At 39.7% G+C, this 23211-nt stretch overlaps 1 long non-coding RNA gene across 1 annotated transcript; it reads left to right on the top strand.

Moving 5' to 3' along the window:
* Positions 1-639: 639 nt before the first annotated feature.
* Positions 640-9388, top strand: LOC147537934 (uncharacterized). Its single transcript, XR_015226229.1, has 3 exons — positions 640-1359; positions 1547-3881; positions 8583-9388. It is a non-coding gene; the product is annotated as an uncharacterized LOC147537934 (long non-coding RNA).
* Positions 9389-23211: the final 13823 nt, after the last annotated feature.

Genomic DNA, 23211 nt, shown 5'->3' on the forward strand with positions numbered 1-23211 from the left:
ATCAAGTAATGATTTCCCTTGACCACAAATACATGGATCGACTACCATAAGAGATTGTAACTCATCTTGGAGAGTTTTGAGTTGAGTGAAATAGGAAGAGACATCATATCCTTCTTGTTTGAAGGAAGAAATTGCCCGTTTTAATTGATAAATTTTGGGAGCATTGGTTTGGAAGACCCGTTTATAAAGATTACGCCAAATATCGGCGGCACTTTCATCATATAAAACGAAAGACCGAATATCCGGAGCAATAGAGTTGATAATCAAACTACTGACAAGATCATTACACCTTCCCCATGAGTGTAATTGAGTTGGAGAAGTGGGTTTGGGAATAGAACCGTCTACAAAACCGAATTTATCTTTAGCTCGAAGAGCCATCTTCATGGCTCTTGAACAAGAGGCATAGTTATCTCCGGCTAAATAAAGGAGTGATGAGAATAGTAGTTGGTGAATCAGAGTGATGAACATCAAACACCGGATTAGGTGGAGAATTAGGAGTATAGTCTCCAGAATCGACTTCAGTAGTAGTCATGATAAAATAAATTGATATTCAAAGAAAAAAAAATTAAATTGGCTCTTATACCATGTGAAGAGGTAAATCACCTCTTGAATAATTGAGATAATAGTTAACTTGAACATAGAGAGAGAGGGAGAGAAATCGTGTGGGAGAGAGAGAGAGAAATATGAGAAAGACTTCTCTGTGTGTTTATTCATATAGTTTACATGAGTATTTATAGGTTTACATGTAAGTTACATATAGAAGTAAATCTAGGAAACATGGAAACTTCCTTATACAAGTTATTACATAAAGTAACAATTAATAGTTAGGAAACTATTAATAATTAGGAAACCCTAATTATAGCCGGCTTGGGCTTGCTCTTCTTAGTCGGCCGGTCATCCTCATGACGTCGGTGGGCTTGTGTGTTCTTGGGCCTGGTGATATACCTTAACATCATTTATGTTCAAGTATTTTACTGATGCATTCATTTTATTTGTAAGGTTTTATTTGTTTTGATAACTTTGATATTAACTCTAATTACAATTCATATTTTTCTTCTTTGCTCTCTTTTCAATTGTGATAAATCGAGACCTGCAATGTTTATCATTGACACACACTAAGTGTTCGATAAATTTCCTTAAGGAACTCAATACATTATCCTGTTTGTTCAAATTTCCTTAAAGTTGTCTTGTCAAATTTCCTTAAAGTTGTGTTGTCAAATTTCCCTCAAACTGTAGCTATTTTGATTCAGTCTCTTAGTGGCGGTTACTCCATCAACGAGAATGGATCAATTAGGTATCTCTGGATATTCATCTACATTTACATCCAATTCTATTTGGGGCCCTCCTATGAAATTTTGAGTAAATTTCTTCTTCTTCCTATTATTATTCTTTTTCCTATTATGTAGCATTTGTGTGCTATTCCTTTTTCTTTTGGGACTAAATTTTTTTGGTTTATTTGGATTGATTATTATAGAGGTTTCCTTAGATGATATATATTTATCCTCTTATAGAGGTTTCCTTAAATGTGGTCCTCTTGGTTTTGCAGATGCTAATGAAGAAGAAACGACTTTAAGGGAGGGGCTTCAATTTGTGAAACCAGTTTCAGATAAGCATATTAACCTTTTTAGATCGTCCACTCAATATTTTACATCTAAAGATATTACTCCATATGGAATTATAAACCTTTTCAATTTATATATGTGATTTTTCAGAAGTTTTGCGTTCCCTAAGTTTTGATACAACATTTTTGCTATCTTTTGATGGAGAAGGGAATTTGATATATAAAATTGAGATAAGTACTGCACTGATACAAAAGAACGATGTCATAAAGATCGTCCCCAGGGGGCAAAAGTTCCTGTTGATGGGGTCGTTTCAAATGGTAAGAGCCAGGTAAGTGAGAACATGATCACTGGGGAAGCAAAGGCCAGAGGACAAGGTTGTCTAACTTTATTAGGATATTATTTTGCTTTCTGTAATATTTGAATGTTATCGACAAGTTATTGGTTGAACCGTGAACGAGAATGGGTGTTTATTGGTTAAAGTCACTCATGTTGGATCAGATACTGCATTATCCCACATTGTCCTGCTGGTGAATTTGCCCAGCTTGCTAGAGCTCCTGTTAAAAAAATGGCTTATCAAATTTTCGAAGTCCTCGTTCCCGTGGTATGTATTTGTCTTGATTTAATACGTGAGTGTGATATATGATTCAAGTTATAAGTTTTTTTAATGAATCTTTGAGTCCTCATAAGAGTAACTGATAGTTATTCGACTCAAGCTACAAAGATGATGGAGGATTTAAATATTTTGGGTGAGGCCAACTGATGTTCAATGTTTATTAGAATTTTAATATGGTTTGAGATGAAGAACGTGGTTTTGACTATCTTTCATAAAAGAGACTTGAAGAGAGATTAAAGAAATGGGATCAAATTCTAATTTAATTTGTTGCATTAAACATCACTTATTTTACTGTATCTGGAACTGCCTACGTGCCAATTACGTCAAAGTGGAAGAGAGTACGACACAAGAGTTTGGTTATTAGGTCTCATATCATACTGAGTTTGATGCAACAAGAATCCACTCTTAAGACTATCAGAACTTTTGGAGTTGTCTACACTATAGAAAGTAGAACGCAAATTCTGCTCCTACTTTCTCTGTCATTGTAGCAGAAGAATGTCTTTTTACTCTTAAGTCTGACCACTCAATCCAGCGAACAAATACAATTCGGATACTTGTATGTTCTTGACAGTTTTTCTGCTCTTCTATGTCATTTTGTGGAAATAAACTTGTTTCAGGAACTATTGTTATATTAACAATCACTGAAAATTGAGGAACTGTAGATATTATGTAATTGAATGATAAGTAGTACATTTATCAATTTAATATTGTTATGCTTTATTGGTAGAACACATGGTAATCTCCAGTGCGTTATCATATCTGAACTGATCTGAAGTCAAAATTAATAAAAACTTTCTTTTTGCAAATCTAAGATATAAGGGCAAGAGTTAAACCAACTTCGTCATATAACTTCTTTATTCTGGCATATAGGAAGACATTTGATATTTCTATGTTTTTTGCAAGTTGTTGTGGTAGCGGTTTTCACATGGTTGGACTGGTTTATTCCTGGAGAAGCTGCTATTTACCCTAAAGACTGGATACCGAAATCAATGGATGCCTTTGAATTGTCACTACAATTTGGTATTTCGATTATGGTAGTTGCTTATCCATGTGCCATGGGACTAGCAACCCCAACAACTGTCATGGTAGCCACAGGGAAGGGCGCTTGTCAAGGTGTTCTTACCAAACTTGAAAATGCACACAAGGCAAAAAAAATTTCATTTATGGTTTCCCAATAATACACTAAATCCAGTGGAGATCATTCTTTTACATATTTAAAGGGATATTGTCTTCACAAAATGGACCCTGTACATGCCTAGACAAATAACTAACAATTAAACCTAACCTCTTTTGTTCCTTAAACCCACAAGTGAAAACTGTAGTGTTCGATATAACAGGTACCCTGACGGAGGGGAAACCTGTGGTAGTTAGTACAATGATTTTCTCAGGCATGCCTATCCAAGTGATGTACGACATGGTTGCCTGCTGCAAAGGAGGTTAATATATTTATGTAGCAACCACCTAACTTTGGTTTGCTTGTTTCGATGTTTATTTAAGAAAAACTGAGACAGTTGTATAAGCAACGAACAAAACGTGAAAGAAATTGAAAAACTAAAAGATATTTAAATTCTCATTGACAGGTAAATAGTGAGCACCCAATAGCTAAGGATGTGGCACAACATGCTAAGAAGCTGCGCCAACAAGTCTGTTCTTCCCTTGAGGTGCATGACTTTGAGGTGCATTCGAGATCTGGAGTGAGTGGTATAGTGATGTAGCCTAAGGATAAGTCATGTAGTGTGTGAGTGTGTAGTGTGTGTGTGTGTGTCTAACAGTTAGTTATGTTAGTTGTGGTATTTAGAATGGTTAGGAATTATTTTTGTTTAACTTGGGACAACAGCTAGAATTCTCTAGAACTTGGACAGCAAGGGCTACTTGGACAGCAAGGAAGAAGCTTCTAGAGACTTGGCAGCAAGCTGCCTCTTCTAGAGACTTGGGCAGCAAGTTTTCTACTCTATAAATACCACCTCAACCTTCACAAAAGGGCAGATGACAACTAAGAGTATTCAGCTATAGCTGCCTCCTAAATCCTACTTCTCAAGTCTTCTTCTTCTTCCTCTCCATCATCTTCTTCTTCCCAGGTTCGATCCTGTCCTTTCTAACCTTCTTTCCTCTCTTTTCTATCTCTCTCTCTCTCTCTCATCTGATTTCTTTCTCTCCTCTAGTTCTATTTTCTTCTTCTCTCTACTTTCTCTCTGAGCACCTTTCTTTTCTCTCAATTTCTCTTTCTATTCTCTGACTTTCACACCTTTCAACCTTGCTGTTTCCACATCTTAGTACTTGTTGCTTACCCAAGTATTGTTGTCTAGTGCTTGTCCTAAGTTGGTTATGTTTAGGAGTCGTTGTTTGGTAATGAGGTTGTGAGGGCTAAGACTTATTGGTTGTTACCTGAACTTAACTTTACTACTCTTGTTTGCTTATTTACTTTGGGATTAATATAATTTGCTAGTTGTTGAAGTTCCGGTTTACTCCATTTGTTGCCTTTACATTTCTAAACCCTATGATTGCATCAAGTGGTATCAGAGCATGGTTTAGTGTAGTTTTAGTTAGCCGAAATCATCATATTGCATTGCACATCAAGTGTTACATAAAACTCCAGCAAGCTTAAACTATAATTTATTGCATAGTTAGCTGTCTTAGGTTTAGATAAGGACCTTCTCATAACATTTCGAGTCTTCTAAAGTGTCATCATTTAGTTTAGGCATTCTGCATTGCTGTTTTGCATCAAATGGCCAACCAAAACCAAAATCCTCAAGGAGAGGCTTGGCATGAAGCCTTCCAACGCCAACAAGAGGCAATCACACAAATACAAAACCAACTAGCCCAACTAACCAACCTGGTCCGTGGCCTTAATGCTAATACACCACCTCCTAATCGTCACCATCATAGGATACCCCCAGAGGTCACTCCAGAAAGTGACGATGAAGATGATTCTGAACCAGTCATTCCAAATTGGGGTCGTAGAGTAAATAGAATAGTCAATAGACCTGTTATGACCACTGATAGGAATTGGGATCAGGGAATAAAAGTTGAGGTAATCGACTTTGAGGGCCGCTTGCAACCGGAAGAGTTCCTTGATTGGGTTGACAGGGTCGACCAATTCTTTGAATGGAAAGACATGCCAGAAGAAAGAAAGGTTAAGTTTGTGAGCTTAAAACTCAAAGGACATGCCCTCGTTTGGTGGAAGCAAGTGCAAGAAATGAGAATACGCAAAGGAAAGGAAAAGATTAGATCGTGGGATCGCATGAAAGCCAAACTTCGCGAGAAGTTCCTTCCGTCTGACTAACGCCAAACGCTTTTCAGAAAGTTTCACAATCTGCGTCAGAACAACCGATCCGTTGATGAGTATACTGAGGAGTTTTATTTGCTTCAAGCACGAAATAATCTAAATGAGGATGAAGATCAGAGTGTTGCTCGTTATATCGCTGGATTACGCCTACCTATTCAAGATCAGGTTGACCTTCATGACATAACACGAGTAGACGAGGCGTATCGCTATGCCTTGAAAATAGAGGGACAACTCAAGCGATCCTCAAATCGCAATACTATATCGAGTTCAATGGAAAGATCTCAAGTAGGTAGCCAAAGGATCAATGAGGCCACAAACCTTCCAAATAATGCTAGGGCTAACCAAGTGATAGATGATAGAAACAAAGGTATCCTTGACACAAAACCGTTTAATTACTTCAAATGCGGTGAGCTAGGACATCGATCATCAGAGTGTCCTAAAAGAAAGTTTGCTCCACAATCAAATCTGATTGACCAAGGTGGCAATGACCCTTGTGACAAGGATGGTTTGGACCAAGAAGAATCACGTGGTGAAGAAGATGCCACCGAAGAGATTAACGCTGACACTGATGGTCAATTTCTTGTCATTCGTCGAATCATGACTGCTCCTAAGATCCAAAAGAGTGATAGATGGTTGAAGCGTAATCTCTTTCGCACTACTTGCACTGCAGGAGGCAAATTATGTTCACTTATCGTTGATGGTGGGAGCACCGAGAACTTTGTTTCCCAAGAAATGGTCGACAAGTTAAAGCTAAAGACGAAGCCTTTGACTAAACCATATAACGTCAGATGGTTCAAAGAAGGAAATGAGGTTCTCGTCACGGAACGTTGCTTAGTAAAATTCTCTATAGGGAAAAGTTATAAGGATGAGGTTTGGTGTGACATAGTCCCATTGGAAGTTTGCCATATATTATTAGGACGTCCTTGGCAGTATGATAGGAAGACACACCATGACGGAGAGAGAAACACGTATACCTTTAAGAAAGATGGTGTTGAAATCACGTTGTGTCCTCAAAAGGACACCGAAATGCCAACAAACAATGTTGCTCTTCCTTTCCCCAAAGACCGATCGAAGCAAATCATGATCCTCAACTCAACCAAACTTGAGACAGAGGGGGGCAGCGTTGCTTGCCTTTTAGTAAGTAAAGAAGTCAAAGAACATTCACAAAATACAGGTCTTTATACACCCCTATCAATACCCAATAAAGCTTGGGATGACGTTAGTATAGACTTTGTTCTAGGTTTACCAATGACTCTTAGAAAGATGGATTCTGTTTTTGTGGTGGTCGATAGATTTTCTAAGATGGCTCATTTCATTGCCTTTCATAAAACATCAGATGCATCTCATATAGCTCAATTGTTCTTTAGGGAAATAGTTAGGTTGCATGGCATTCCCAAAACATTCACGTCAGATAGAGACACCAAATTCATGAGTCATTTTTGGAGATCTTTGTGGAGTAAACTTGGGACAAGTCTTCAATTTAGCAGTGCTTATCATCCCCAAACAGATGGGCAAACGGAAGTAGTTAATCGCAGCCTTGGCAATCTGCTAAGATGCTTGGCTGGTGAAAGGCCACATCAATGGGACTTAGCTCTACCGCAAGCTGAATTTGCCTATAAGAACTCTCCTAATCGAACAACTGGCAAGACTCCTTTTGAAATTGTTTATGGTTTTCCCATTCCACATATCCTTGATCGTTCCCCAGTTCCATATCATGGTCAAGATAGTGCTGAAGCAGACGATATTATTGATCATATAAGGAGTGTGCAAGAAGAAGTGCTTGAGAAACTGCGAGTTTCCAATTCCAAATACAAGGAGGCAGCCGATAAAAATCGCAGGGAATCTTCTTTTTCAGTTGGAGATTTGGTTATGGTTTATTTTAACCGGGAAAGATTTCCCGTGGGGTCATATAACAAGCTGAGTAAGAAAAAGTTCGGGCCATATCGTATTCTCAAAAGGTTAGGTGACAATGCATATCTTTTGGACCTGCCAGAGGATGTACAAACGTCCCCAATTTTTAATATTTCAGATATGTCAATGTTTAATGGTGGGGATCCACCAGAGGCAACACGTGTACCTGGAGTTTCTTCAATCAATGCTACTAAGAGTAAAGATCTTATTGAAGATGTTGTGGACGTGAAGACTACCAAGACTCGAGGAAGAATACTACGAAGGTATCTTGTTCGATGGAAAGATAGGCCAATAACTGAGTGCTCGTGGATTGATGAGAAGGAGTTACGGCGACATCGTGAAGATTTGTTTCAGAGACTATCAGAAGCATTCTCGACGGAGTCGAGTTCTTCCCACATAGAGGGAATTGATGTAGCCTAAGGATAAGTCATGTAGTGTGTGAGTGTGTAGTGTGTGTGTGTGTCTAACAGTTAGTTATGTTAGTTGTGGTATTTAGAATGGTTAGGAATTATTTTTGTTTAACTTGGGACAACAGCTAGAATTCTCTAGAACTTGGACAGCAAGGGCTACTTGGACAGCAAGGAAGAAGCTTCTAGAGACTTGGCAGCAAGCTGCCTCTTCTAGAGACTTGGGCAGCAAGTTTTCTACTCTATAAATACCACCTCAACCTTCACATAAGGGCAGATGACAACTAAGAGTATTCAACTATAGCTGCCTCCTAAATCCTACTTCTCAAGTCTTCTTCTTCTTCCTCTCCATCATCTTCTTCTTCCCAGGTTCGATCCTGTCCTTTCTAACCTTCTTTCCTCTCTTTTCTATCTCTCTCTCTCTCTCATCTGATTTCTTTCTCTCCTCTAGTTCTATTTTCTTCTTCTCTCTACTTTCTCTCTGAGCACCTTTCTTTTCTCTCAATTTCTCTTTCTATTCTCTGACTTTCACACCTTTCAACCTTGCTGTTTCCACATCTTAGTACTTGTTGCTTACCCAAGTATTGTTGTCTAGTGTTTGTCCTAAGTTGGTTATGTTTAGGAGTCGTTGTTTGGTAATGAGGTTGTGAGGGCTAAGACTTATTGGTTGTTACCTGAACTTAACTTTACTACTCTTGTTTGCTTATTTACTTTGGGATTAATATAATTTGCTAGTTGTTGAAGTTCCGGTTTACTCCATTTGTTGCCTTTACATTTCTAAACCCTAGGATTGCATCATATAGTTGGTGACAAATTGGTTTTCGTCGGAAATAAGAGGCTTATGGATGCCCACAATATATCTGTTGCCTGGCGGTTATGGAGTACTTGTCAGAGAGCGAACAACTTGCTCGGACATATGTTTTGGTTGCTGTTGATGGGACAGTTGCTGGAGCTTTGTCTTTAACAGATCTAGTAAAGCCAGAAGCAATACAAGTAATATCATTTCTAAAATCAATGGACATATTGAGCATCATGGTGACTGAAGACAACTGGCCAACAATAACTGCCATAACCAATGAGGTTGGAATTAGTTTGGTGTTTGCGGAGACGGATCCACTAGGAAAAGCCGATAAAATAAAAAAGTTGCAGGTAAGCATGATATATTTTCTTAAAATCAGTAATACATTGAATGACGAGTTTACATCCTTGCACACAATATTCTGATAAGTTCACAAGAATGTATATGAATTCAGGGATGTTTACGTAATACTTTATATGATCTTCAGTCCAACTGGATACAGAAACCAGGATACAGAAATCCTAAATGGGTTTCCCGAAAGAGTTAAATGTTAATGATTCCTTAGCTACCTGTGAAGAAGTTAATCGGAGAGTAGGATTAGTTTAACTTCTACCTGAATGATTTGGACAAGGCTTCAAGGATGATAATTATTGTTACAATCACTTAAATTTTTATATGTAAAATGAGAAATTTTTATTCCAAGTAATGTTTTGGGAGATTCCATGTTCTTTTTTGAACTTTTATCTCTTTCCATTTGTTAAATTACCAAAGAGTTTCTTTTGGGTTTGTTAAGTGAAAGTGTTCAAACTATCTTTTTCTTCGAATAATAATGTGATAAATGATTTCATTCAAGACAATGGTAATAGTTTAGAGATGAAAGAAAGTAGTATAAGACATATACACTTTCTCATTAACCAAGTCATGCGTCGAACGAGTTTCACCGTGCCGGAGGCACGGGTTATACCTAGTGTGAAACAAAAGAAAACAAAATTATGTTGGTTTTCTTTCTTATACGATAGTCGTTCTTTCTCCTCTGTTGATCGACTTCATTCTCTCTTACTCTCTCTCCTCCATTAAGCTATATGAAAATCGTTAGGTTTCTTTGTTGGTTGCGCCTAAAATTTTTCTATATAAATGGAGAAATGAATAGAAATTTGCAAGGAATTAGATTCAGATACCTAATTGAATTTGTTTGTCTAACTGAAATGTGGCAGTACCGGCATCCAAAGGATTAGGTCAAACATTTGGGATGCCCCAAGCAAAACTAAAATTTTGGGCGTCATGATGAGACATGAAAATGTCTTAGCCAATTCTTTTAACTTTAACAAGTTAATCTATTATGAGACGTTATTTTAATAAATTGATTGTTTCTCTTACCCCAAGTGTATTCTACGGAGTTGAGCGAGAAAAACAGATAAAAACAAGAGAAAGACACATGAGGGCATTTTGGTCAATCATTGATTCTAGAAATTTTAGCCAATACTTATATTCGGATGGAAAGTAGAGTCGAAGACGAACCCAACGGTGAAAACGAAAGTCAAATTGGAGTCCGCATGAGCAAAATAGAGTAATTCAAAGCTTTCGTCAAAACCAATTAACCAATTCACCTAAAGGACAGTGGAAAATATCCAACGGGGGGATGTGGTGTAATCTGATGGGTAGATAAAATATCTGGTACACTATTGGGCTCAGCGGGACGACATGCATGATTCTCTTGTGAACATGATCCCATGCATCGAGCGCACGATGCTTCGAGTTTATCTCGATAATGCACTCAAATCTAACGACAGATGTTACTAGAGCAACACACAGACCCCTCAAAAGTCGCGTCACAACTTCCTGAGATCGCTCGTGATGTACCGTATCCATCTCTCATGACAGACTAGAGATCCAACGAGCATCACTCGATTGGGCGCTTAATTTTTGGGAAGCCCAATCTCCTTCTATGTTTTCCTCACGATATTACAGTAGATAGACAGAGAAAGAAATCCTGAAACTTTTTCAGAGAAGGAAAGAGGAAAGATTGATGGGGATATTTCGTTTTCAAAGAGAAACAATAGAGCGAGCGAGAGATTGAGTGAGATTTTAGTTATGAAAAGAAGAAATTTTTTATAGAGATTGAGAAAGAGAACTGGCGGGTGTTTTTATGCTTGTTTTCTCTACATATAGAGGACAGAGAACCGAGGAGTGGATCAGCTCTCATTTTGAACTGAAAACCTAGAGGCTGGGCATCATCTCATATTCAGTCTCGGCTAAAGTAGACAAATTCAGAGAGAGAGAGAGTAGTTCACCATTGTTCTGGATCATCATTGAACCATCTTTTCTTTTCTTTTCTTTTGTTTTATAAATCAGAACATTAGAGAGAGACAGAGAGAGAGGATTGTTTTCTATTTCTCCATCCCGATATAATCTTCTTCTTCTTCAATTTGTTTGGTTTTTTATCTTCTGGATTGAAATAAACAAAAAAACAGTAGAAAAAGAAAGGGGAATCTTCTCCCCATCATCTTTCTCGGTTGGGAGATTAACTAGGATACAGAGAGAAACAAAGAGTTTAGAAGGACTTGTTTGGTTTTGGGAGTGTTGTTGGAAAATTATTCTGGGATGCGTTTGGTTGTCAGAGGGAAACTAATTTTCAGTTAGAAAATTCAATTTCTTCTTGTACTTTCTCTATTGTTCTTTCATACTTACTAGTTGTCATCTTGTTTAAGCACACCAAATTATAAAATCATGTGTGTGTTTTCTTTTACTTTGAATATCAACATTTGCTTGAACATGAGTGGTTAATCTTCTAATCTAGGGTTAGTATGATATTTTGATATGCATGAATAATGACCTCTTTATAACATGATTATATTTGATGTGCTTCATCCTTTGATTTGTTAATCTTCTAGTATTCAATTTACGATCTTTTGCTTTACTATCTATGCTTCAGATTTGATATATTATATTTATAGGTTATGGTGTCTCCTAGTGTTCTAAGCGGAATCCCAGACTTCTAATGTCTAACACTAGTATCCCAGAATCTCATGCATAAGCAAATAAAGAATCAAGTTAGTTTAGAGATTACCTTAATCGCTAAATATCCCACGAACTATTCTGGTTGAATAGGAGACCAAAAGCTCCAATTGTAACTCGTCTACTTGGGACACCTGAGTAATCAACTTGATCTCCCACCTTTAAGTTAGCTAGAACTTTAATGGTGGTTAGACGAAGAACACTTGCTTCTTTAGACTAGATAGATAGTGTTGAGTTATGGTGTCTCCTAGTGTTGGTAGCAGAATCTCAGACATCTAGTATGTCTAACACTAGTATCCCGAAGATCTCATGCATAAGCTAATGATGAACTAATAAGTTAGAGATTACCTTAATTGTTAAATTTTCCCTCGAACATTTCCAATCAAATGCGAAGACCCAGAGCTCCAAGTGTTGCTCCTATACTCAAGATACCCGAGTGATCAACTTGATCTCCCACCTTGTTGCTAGCTAGAACAACAATGGTGGTTTGATGAAGAACACTTCTCATTTTGACTAGGTAGATAGTTTGGGAATTATCTCTCTTGCTTTCTCTACTTGATGTTGTAGAGTAGGAAAGCTCCTTAAGAAGGAAAGCTCCTTAAGAATATTCCACACCTTATTCAAGTCTTTAAGAAACATTATATAGAACCCTAAGTTAGAGTCCAACCCTAATTAGTTCTAAAAAAACCCTTTTGAATAAAACTTAAGGAAATAGTCTTTCTATTTTTCAATTTCCTTTCTCTTGGCCAGTCTATTGGGTTATGACCTCTTCTACGAGTGTTGTATGCGGATAACTTGACATCTAATGTCAAACACTAGTGTTCCCAGGATCATGCATAAGTAATAATAATGAACTAAGTAAAACTATTGCATAAATACCTTTATCGCCAGTTTTCCCTCGAACCTTTCCAATCGCTATTGAGAAGACCAAGAGCTTCAATTGTATCTCCTCGACTCTGGACATCGAGTAATCACCTTGATCTCCCACCTTGTTTATTAGTTAGAACAATAATGGTGGTTAGACGAAGAACTCCTTCTTCTTTGACTACATAGATAGTTATGGAAATTAGCTCACTCTCTCTTCTCTAGTTGATGTGGTAGAGTAAGAAAGCTTTATGAGAAATTCCACACCTTATTCAATACCCTAAGGGTCCTTATATAGAGGTCTAAGTTAGAGTCCAACCCTAATTAAATTCCCAAAAGACCCTTATGAATAAGATTAAGGAAATAGTGGAAAATAGAATTTGTATCTATTTTCCCTTTATGTCCTTGCTTTGGCCGTCCCCTTCTAGGGTTCCCAACCTGATCTGGCCAGCCCCTTAAGGACAGCCACATCCATGTGGTCGGCCACTCTCATGGGCTCAAATCATCCCTTTTGAGCCCCGACCCAAAATCCCTTCTTTTGGGCCTTTCGTACAATCTTTGCCTAAACTTCTTTAGGCCTATGGGCATATCTCTATGGGTATTATCCATGTATATATGTCCATTCCCACTAGTCATATCTTCCAATCAAACTGACACTCTTTGTGTAACCCGTTGTAGGATCCAAACGAAGTTAGTCGCGAATTACTTTCGTGATTCGACGATCGTAGTTGGTTTCTAGCTAAACATTACGATCCCTAAATCATCCGGACTTGATGATCTTCTCATCAATTGTCCTATTCGACAAATTGATCACATTGCATCCTTGGTCGAAGGACATCTCCTTCAGACTCCCATTTGTACTTAGAACAAGTGCAATGCTCGATTCCCATGTCACTTCGCATCCCATCTGATACGTTACGTCATCCAGACTTTCTTGATCCCGAGCACAACTGTCAAAACGAGTGATTAACTTCTAATCAATTCAAGCACGACCATGCATTTTTAGTTGCTACTCGCCAAGTGGCTAGAGACACTTTATCCTAATTTAGTTAGGAATAATTTATTCTTGCGCTCCCACTCAACATCATATCTATCCTGCCCTTCCCAGTATTCGCTTTTATAACCTCCTTTTACGGCATGCCGTTTGGCGAAACCAAAGTCAGACATTCCTTACATAAGATGAGTAGAGTACTCATATTTTGAGGAATCTCTCCAATCTTTGTCAATGAGAGTCATTCATCACTTTGATGTGCTCTCATTTGTGGGTTGTCTAGTGTATAATCTCCACTACACACCCACGTAGTCGAATCGAATACCCTATTCCTATAGCTCATGAAACTGCGCTATCTCATCGACTTCCTGTGCTAGTCTTCATAAGTCATTGTTGTCCATGCAATGACCTGGACTAGGGGGATGATAATGAAATAATTCCAAGTTCACTTATAGGGTTGCTGATGTCGAAAATTGGCTCCCGGTTAAATCAGCATGGAAAAGGGAGTTGATGCATGACAGCCTCTGTTATGATGGTATATTCTGTTTGGAGAGGAGATATTCCTCTGTTCAGCTCTGCTTCTGACTCCTTGCTCCAGCTCCTTGATCTTTGCTCCTGTTCGTCTGTTCCCGAGGGGGGAAAAATTGCAAAGGGTTCGAAAACCGCTCCGACGCTCAAGACAGTCAGGGTGCTCTTTGCAGTAAAAGAATGAATATTGATTGATCCTTTTGGGGGCGAGCTATGAGAACTCTGTTTTTGGGGGGTGATCCTTCTTGGTGATGTGACACGAAAATGTCACATTTGGAGAGCCTAACTTAGACTAATTAGTCATTTTCGAGTGTTATCAATAATATTTTATGTGTTTTTCTTGTTTAGGTACCATATCTGGAGCTAAACATGGAATTCGAAATAAAGGGGACGAATTATCACTATCATTTCATGTGCCCAAAATGAGAGAAAAAGACTTCAAGCAAATCATATGAGAAGAGGAGTCAAAGACGAGCCCAACGATGAAAACGGAAGTCAATTCCGAGTTCGGACGGGGAATTTGTGAAAGAAAGAAGTCGAGGTTCGGTCTTAAAACAAGGATTCTATGAAGGCACCCTCCTTTGGTTATAATTCTAGAAGGCACCCTCTTGATTTCCAAGTGAAGTCTAAAACCCAAGCCCAAAGAAGATGAAAGAAGGAAGAGATTTTGAAGGCACCCAATGGACTCAAGTTTGAGTCAAAGTCAAGGTTGACAAAGTCTAGGGTTTGAGTCAAATATACTATTCATCTTCTTCCTTCTGGATTCTAACAATCATTGAACAACCAAGAAGGCAAAAGAGAGAAAGGGGCTAAAGGGTTCTAGGGTTCTTGAGTTTGAAAGTTTGAAGAGAGGGAAAGAGAGAGGAGGTGCCGGCCAAGCTAGGCCGGCCAACACTAAGGCCGGCCAAAGCTTGGCCGGCTCGGGCTGGAACAAGCACGGGAGCAGCTGCGAACCAGCACCACTCGGACGGCCATGGAAGCTGCTCGGGACAGCTTCATCAGCAGCTCCGGACGCGACCAGCAGCACGGACGGACGGCAGCAAGGGATGCAAGCTCGGACGCGACCTGCTGCTCGGAACAGCAGCCCGAGCTGCTCCAAGGACGCAGCTGTTGCACACTCGGGCCTTCAAGGCATAGCTCGGTTGGCTTGGGAACGTGCTCGGGTTGCTCGGACATCGCATGGAAGGGGTCGACAGTGTGCACATGGTCGGATCTAGGGTTGGCCGGAACTAGGGTTTCTTTGACCGGATTTTTCGAGAGTTCCCGACAACTTTCTTGATTCGAAACCATAGGGCTTTTACCCCCCATGTCTTGATCTATCTTCCCATGTAGTTTGATTTGATTTTGGGTAAGAAATCTTTAGAGAGAGAAAGCTTGATGAAGCTTTAATGGAGTTTGTGTTCTAAATGGAGAAGATGATGGTGGTCGCTATGGGGAAATCTGATTTTTGCTCGGGGACACCCAAAGTGCACTATTAAAGGGAAATCCAGAAAATTGCTACGGGGAGATCGACTACACTTAGAGACTCATTTTTCTCGACGAACCTAGCCTCGAGCCACATCGAAAAAGGGAGATTTCTCATCATCTTCTTTTCATTTATTACTTATTCACCATGTTAGCTAACTTTAGTGTGTCGATTATATGAGATGAAATGTGATGAATTTGTGATTATGTTTAATATGATTTGATGTTTTGATTATGAATTGATGTTCATTTGATTCGATTATCGTTTTGATCGTATTTTCATGTGTCTTGTCAAGCACTTCGCATAGTTAATAGACGAAACGAAGTATTCGATATCGATCGTAGTCTAAGTCATAATTTCATGTGTCTTGTCATGCACTTCACATAGTTAGGCGACTAGACGACACTTTCGATGACTCGGGATTAACCGATTTAGACGTTTGTTTGACTAAGTATGATCTCCGGATATACGTAGTACTCAGAGACATCTACTTTAGGAGTCGAACATCGATTGTACTACGACACATTAAATCGGACTACACATAGTCGTAGGTTTATCATTATGGATTCCCGGACTTCGACACCTCTCTCACTTATTTGTTGCCCGAATCGAGTTTTACCGTCTCCCGACTCTTGTTCCTCCGACTCTTCTCTCGAATCTCTCTCGCCTGTTTACTTTTATCGTTTAATTAGTTTATTTGTTTTCTTTATTGCTTATTCAATCATAACCCCCTCATTTATCCTTGTTTCTCTCCTTTTTAGTCTAGGTTAGCTTTTAATATCTAGACTGAGGGATAAGACCCTTCGATATCCAAACTACCTTCCTATCCTTGGATCGATCCCGGCTTTGCCGGATTACTACTTGATACCTCCGCTTGGGTGTGCAACCTTTTCGGGTGCATCAAGTTTTTGGCGCCGCTGCCGGGGATAGGTTTAATAGTTAGGATAGCGTTTGTTGTTTTGTTCATTAGTCTTGTGTTAGTTGCTTTCTTAGACGTTTTCTCTTTATTTATTTTGTATTTTTTTATCTTCTTTTTAGGTACCGTTTTCGAGAAAAGAGCCAAAAGTGACATAAAGGTGAAGGAAAAGGAAGGAATCGAGAAGCTTAAGAAGAAAGGCGAACGAAACGAGAGGAACACTCGATAGTATCGCTATCTATCTCATCATTTTTACTTGTTTGTGATTGTTTAGTCTATAAGTGTTTGTTCCCTTTTTTTTGCGATTGTGTGTTAGTATCCTTGAATATTGTGAGATCATGGCAAGTTGGTCATTTGATGAGAATGACCTTATGCGAACCCTTTCCAACACTAGTCGACCATCTACAAGTCAGGACTACTCAATTTTATATAGGAATGTTACGACTAGTGATAGGAATAGGCGAGTTGAGTCTGACCGACCTAGGATGACCATGGGTGAATATCGACGGATGTATGGAGTCGGTCAGACTCATCATGAACATGGTTGTAGGGATTATGAGCATGAGGGTAATCAACCCCGTAAGAGTCTTCGAGACTATCGACAAGAATTTGGGATGACCACACCTTCATGTATGAATTTGACATTTCATGAGGACCGTAGTTCTATTAGTATTGATCGACCACGTCGAAGTCTTCGTGACTATCGACAAGCATATATGAACGGTTCATTTAGTGATGACAATTCCCGACTCGATGATTCCACTCAAAGAGTCGAGTCTAGGTATCTACATGAAGGTAGTGGAGAAAGGACCATGGAGACCATTAGCCCGGTTTGTGCTATTTGTGCGAGCTTAGACCATTTGACCGACTATTGTCCCATGATCCGTGTTCCGCGAGAGTCTTCGTCTAGTTATACTCATGTGCCTTATTACGAGGAGATGTCTGAAGAGACTCTCCAATTAGTTTTAGAGTATCAAACTAGATTTAATCGAGAAATAAAAGAGATCACGGAATGGATTATCAATATTGTTGATAGAATCGAGTCGGAGCCTATCATCGACGAGGAAGGGGTTTGTGCATCCCAAACTCAAGAGGAGACTATGAACGATGGTGAGGGTAATAAACCTAACTCTAGTCTTAAGTTAAATGTCGATGAAGCTCCTGATAGACCAATTGAGATTGAACAGACCGATGACCCTTGTTGCTCACTCCCTCGACCATTGTCATCTCACCATGATCAGATTACATTAGATTTTAATGTTCAGGATGATAGCTCTAAGAGCAAGTTTGGGGACCACACGTTGTTGAACTTTCCAATCTTTAACACTTGTGATTATTTGGATGAGTTATGTAGAATGGAAGGTGTTATGCCTAACTTTGAGGTTCCCGATGCCTTTAAGGATGTCGATAACATAGTAGTTGAAGAGATAGCGGATAGCTTGTTGGATTATTTACCTGAGGAACTTATGGACCTTGACTTGGTCCCTGAGCCTATTGCCTTACCCTTAGAGTCTAGTTCGACCTTCCACGTGATCTCAGACTCGGTTGTTGACCCCTTTTGGGACACTTCGGACGTCTTCCCTAGCATGTCTAGGGACGTAGTGGATATTTTATCCACTAAGCTTGAGTTTGACTTTTTGCCTTCAACTGACCTCCTCTCACTTCACTTCTATGTCGATCCTTTTGACGACTTCTTAGTCGTCGCCCCTAGCATTCATGCTAACTTAGTGGACCGTGCATCCACTAAGTTTGGGGATGGCCTCTTTTCGGTTTTCGTCTCACGCGCACTTCTTTGGTTTAATATATTTGTGAGACGATTACCATGTGTATATAGCTTTCTTTGGGTTGACCCCCAAATCTTCCGTCTTTTGCTATATGATCGTTAGCCGATTAAGATGGGCCTTGATGTTTGTGGGTAGCATCTCTGGAAACCCTCCGCGAGACATAACTCGTGCTCTTGTGTGAAAACAAGAGAATCAAAGGCTAATTGCATAGCTCAATGCAATAGTGTATACCCGCGTTAGTGGTAGACTTTATATGGTCATGTCGTTTTTGTGCTTCATTCTCATTATATTTTTGGATATTTTAGGAGCATTTCTTATATGTTTTACCTCTAAGGCGTGGTTTGTTCCAAGTTTGGGGATGGCGCGAGTTTGGCATCAACTTGGAACCTCTTTATACATGAGCCTTGGTAGTATCATCCTTTATCTCCTTCGGTTATGGTAATATCCCTCCACTCTTCTCTTTAAATTGATGTGCCTCTTTATCTTTTGGTAAGTGTATGTTTAGAACGTTGAGGACAATGTTAGTTTTAAGTTTGGGGATGCGGGATATGACCATAACCAATGCATGACCATGGGTTTCAAAGACAAAAAGGTTCAAATTAGCCAAAATTTGAAAATTTTGAACATTTTGAGTAGATTTGTATGTGATTGTAGTGATAGTTTTAAACATGTTGATACATATGTGTCGAGTTTATGAGTTTTGTGATTGCTAATGGTCTTTGCATGAAAGTCGAGTCTTTGAGTGTTTGTGTTATACTATGGGAGTAACATCTTAGTGAAGAAGAAACATCTCTTAGAAACCTAGAGTAGTCATTAGTGGAGACTTAACCCATGTGAGAGCTCAAAGCCTAAATTGCCCTTCGAGTGTACTCTTCCGCGCTAACTCCGAGTAGAATGAAGAGCTACTCAACCTCGTAACTATTAAAAGAGCTCATCTGATCTCGTGTGCTCAACTTCCTTAGCCACTAGGAGTGACATTAGGATAGCGAATTAACCTTGTCCTTGTAGTCTATGAAACCTGATGAGAATGCCAACTAGAGGGAGGCGGATACTCCATTACCATCATCATCTTATATCCCGAGAATGAAGACATGAGAAGAAAAGAACGAAGAATGTCAAAAGCAAGTATGAAAGGAAAAAAAAAAGTTGATTGCACGAATATAGTATTGTGCGAGTTATGTTTGTTTTATGTGATGTTGTGTTGTGAAAAAAAAAAAGTGAAAAAAAAAAGTGAAAAAGTGAAAAAAAAAAAAGAAAGAAAAAAAGACATAAAGAAAAAAATGAATGATGAATAAAGTTGTTTATGTTATGTTTTGAGCATGTTAGCTTTTTTGTGTGAGTGATGTGATTGTATATATGTGTGTTTGTGTGTATGTTCATGAATAAGTATTCGAAGCAAGAAACGAATGTGGAAATGCTTAAGAGGTTCTATCATGAAGAGTTCGACATTCTCGGGAATCTTCCATCGTCATCCATCTCTAGTATCCGCTAAACTTTAGAAGGCATCTTTAGAGGGTAGAATGGGTGAGAAGGGCGAGTGAGCTTCCCCACTCTATATAGTGGCTAATTCCTTTTCGAAGATCATTCGTTCCAAAATGTTGTCCTCACCCCTTTTTATGTGTTGAGTCCATGTTAGTGATCACACTCACACATACGAGCGAACCATTCTTGAGTGATTCCATATTTGGAGTGTATGTCCGTGAGGCCGAAGTCGAGGCGAAATGTACTATACTAGGAATCAAGGCGTTGTGACTTCGGAACATAGATGTTGCTCATTATGGTATGACACTAGCACTTTAGGGTAAGATCATTAGTGAAGGGGCCTTTAGCTTTTACAAGAACTTATTTACTTGATTCATTATGTGTTGACATGCTTAAACCCTTTACTATGTGAACTATGCTTATCTATGATTTGGATGTTGGACCCTTGTGTATTTGAAACTCGATGTTTGTGGGTGTCATCTATGGAAACCCTCACGAGACAACACTCGTCCACTAGGGGTAACCTAGGGGTTTAACGGCTTGTTGCATATGCTAAATGCAACCGGGATTCCTCCGAAAGTGAGTTAGGCTTTCATTTTATTTTGTTTGCTCGAGGACTAGCAAAGTTTAAGTTTGGGGATGTTGATGTGACACGAAAATGTCACATTTGGAGAGCCTAACTTAGACTAATTAGTCATTTTCGAGTGTTATCAATAATATTTTATGTGTTTTTCTTGTTTAGGTACCATATCTGGAGCTAAACATGGAATTCGAAATAAAGGGGACGAATTATCACTATCATTTCATGTGCCCAAAATGAGAGAAAAAGACTTCAAGCAAATCATATGAGAAGAGGAGTCAAAGACGAGCCCAACGGTGAAAACGGAAGTCAATTCCGAGTTCGGACGGGGAATTTGTGAAAGAAAGAAGTCGAGGTTCGGTCTTAAAACAAGGATTCTATGAAGGCACCCTCCTTTGGTTATAATTCTAGAAGGCACCCTCTTGATTTCCAAGTGAAGTCTAAAACCCAAGCCCAAAGAAGATGAAAGAAGGAAGAGATTTTGAAGGCACCCAATGGACTCAAGTTTGAGTCAAAGTCAAGGTTGACTAAGTCTAGGGTTTGAGTCAAATACACTATTCATCTTCTTCCTTCTGGATTCTAACAATCATTGAACAACCAAGAAGGCAAAAGAGAGAAAGGGGATAAAGGGTTCTAGGGTTCTTGAGTTTGAAAGTTTGAAGAGAGGGAAAGAGAGAGGAGGTGCCGGCCAAGCTAGGCCGGCCAACACTAAGGCCGGCCAAAGCTTGGCCGGCTCGGGCTGGAGCAAGCACGGGAGCAGCTGCGAACCAGCACCACTCGGACGGCCATGGAAGCTGCTCGGGACAGCTTCATCAGCAGCTCCGGACGCGACCAGCAGCACGGACGGACGGCAGCAAGGGATGCAAGCTCGGACGCGACCTGCTGCTCGGAACAGCAGCCCGAGCTGCTCCAAGGACGCAGCTGTTGCACACTCGGGCCTTCAAGGCATAGCTCGGTTGGCTTGGGAACGTGCTCGGGTTGCTCGGACATCGCATGGAAGGGGTCGACAGTGTGCACATGGCCGGATCTAGGGTTGGCCGGAACTAGGGTTTCTTTGACCGGATTTTTCGAGAGTTTCCGACAACTTTCTTGATTCGAAACCATAGGGCTTTTACCCCCCATGTCTTGATCTATCTTCCCATGTAGTTTGATTTGATTTTGGGTAAGAAATCTTTAGAGAGAGAAAGCTTGATGAAGCTTTAATGGAGTTTGTGTTCTAAATGGAGAAGATGATGGTGGTCGCTATGGGGAAATCTGATTTTTGCTCGGGGACACCCAAAGTGCACTATTAAAGGGAAATCCAGAAAATTGCTACGGGGAGATCGACTACACTTAGAGACTCATTTTTCTCGACGAACCTAGCCTCGAGCCACATCGAAAAAGGGAGATTTCTCATCATCTTCTTTTCATTTATTACTTATTCACCATGTTAGCTAACTTTAGTGTGTCGATTATATGAGATGAAATGTGATGAATTTGTGATTATGTTTAATATGATTTGATGTTTTGATTATGAATTGATGTTCATTTGATTCGATTATCGTTTTGATCGTATTTTCATGTGTCTTGTCAAGCACTTCGCATAGTTAATAGACGAAACGAAGTATTCGATATCGATCGTAGTCTAAGTCATAATTTCATGTGTCTTGTCATGCACTTCACATAGTTAGGCGACTAGACGACACTTTCGATGACTCGGGATTAACCGATTTAGACGTTTGTTTGACTAAGTATGATCTCCGGATATACGTAGTACTCAGAGACATCTACTTTAGGAGTCGAACATCGATTGTACTACGACACATTAAATCGGACTACACATAGTCGTAGGTTTATCATTATGGATTCCCGGACTTCGACACCTCTCTCACTTATTTGTTGCCCGAATCGAGTTTTACCGTCTCCCGACTCTTGTTCCTCCGACTCTTCTCTCGAATCTCTCTCGCCTGTTTACTTTTATCGTTTAATTAGTTTATTTGTTTTCTTTATTGCTTATTCAATCATAACCCCCTCATTTATCCTTGTTTCTCTCCTTTTTAGTCTAGGTTAGCTTTTAATATCTAGACCGAGGGATAAGACCCTTCGATATCCAAACTACCTTCCTATCCTTGGATCGATCCCGGCTTTGCCGGATTACTACTTGATACCTCTGCTTGGGTGTGAAACCTTTTCGGGTGCATCACTTGGTATGAAGAGATCGTATTTTAGAGAGAGAGTCTGTTTCTCCTCCAGAGATCGTCTTCTTTGATGGACGATGTGGGGGGCCCTTAATAGGCGAAGGTAGGCCGACTGTAATTAGTGGCGGTGGTGAGGCGGTGGCCGTCAAACCGTAATAGAAGTTACCTCTTTTGCGTATCATGGGTTTCTCTTCGAGTCTATCCCAGATCTTTGATAAGGGAAAGTTCCTAAGTTTAAGGATACTTCGTTGATATCTAGCCGGAGTGACTGCTTGCCGCGACTCTTCGTTGATCACGCCCCTTCATCACAGCCTTTCTGTTTTATAAATAGATGTTAAGGCAAGAATAACTTTTCTAAATCTCACCATGCCTCTTTTAATGTTTAGTGGAACTCTCCCTCGTGGTAATGTTAGAGTTGCCTTCTTCATGGTTCTGAACTATGATGATTCTTCCGTTGAGCACTTCTAGATGGAAGTGGCTGGCGAGGGTTTTGTTGACGTCCTTCGTCCGAATGATCTTCTGGACGACGATCACCTTTCTACCCTCAGTTCCTCCAGGCCACTTTATCCTTTGGTTTATTCTTTAACTGGTACTACCAGCACTTCCGATCCTGCACTCTTTTCTGCTGTGGGTTTTCTGGTTCGTCGCCGTCGGGGTAGTCGCCTTCCGGCCGTCATGATTAGGGTTTCGGTGGACATTGACGGTCCTTCGTCACCTTCTTCTTCTGGCGAATTAGAGCTTGCTGCCAGACTGTGTTTTCCTGTTTTCTTAACTATGTAATCAAAAAGTCAATGTAATTAGCCCAATACTTACGAATGCAATTTTTCTTAG

This window comes from Eschscholzia californica, unplaced genomic scaffold (genome assembly GCF_041429995.1).
Source record: "Eschscholzia californica isolate CP2 unplaced genomic scaffold, dmEscCali1.0.p SCAF_5, whole genome shotgun sequence".
In the NCBI taxonomy this organism is placed as follows: Eukaryota; Viridiplantae; Streptophyta; class Magnoliopsida; order Ranunculales; family Papaveraceae; genus Eschscholzia; species Eschscholzia californica.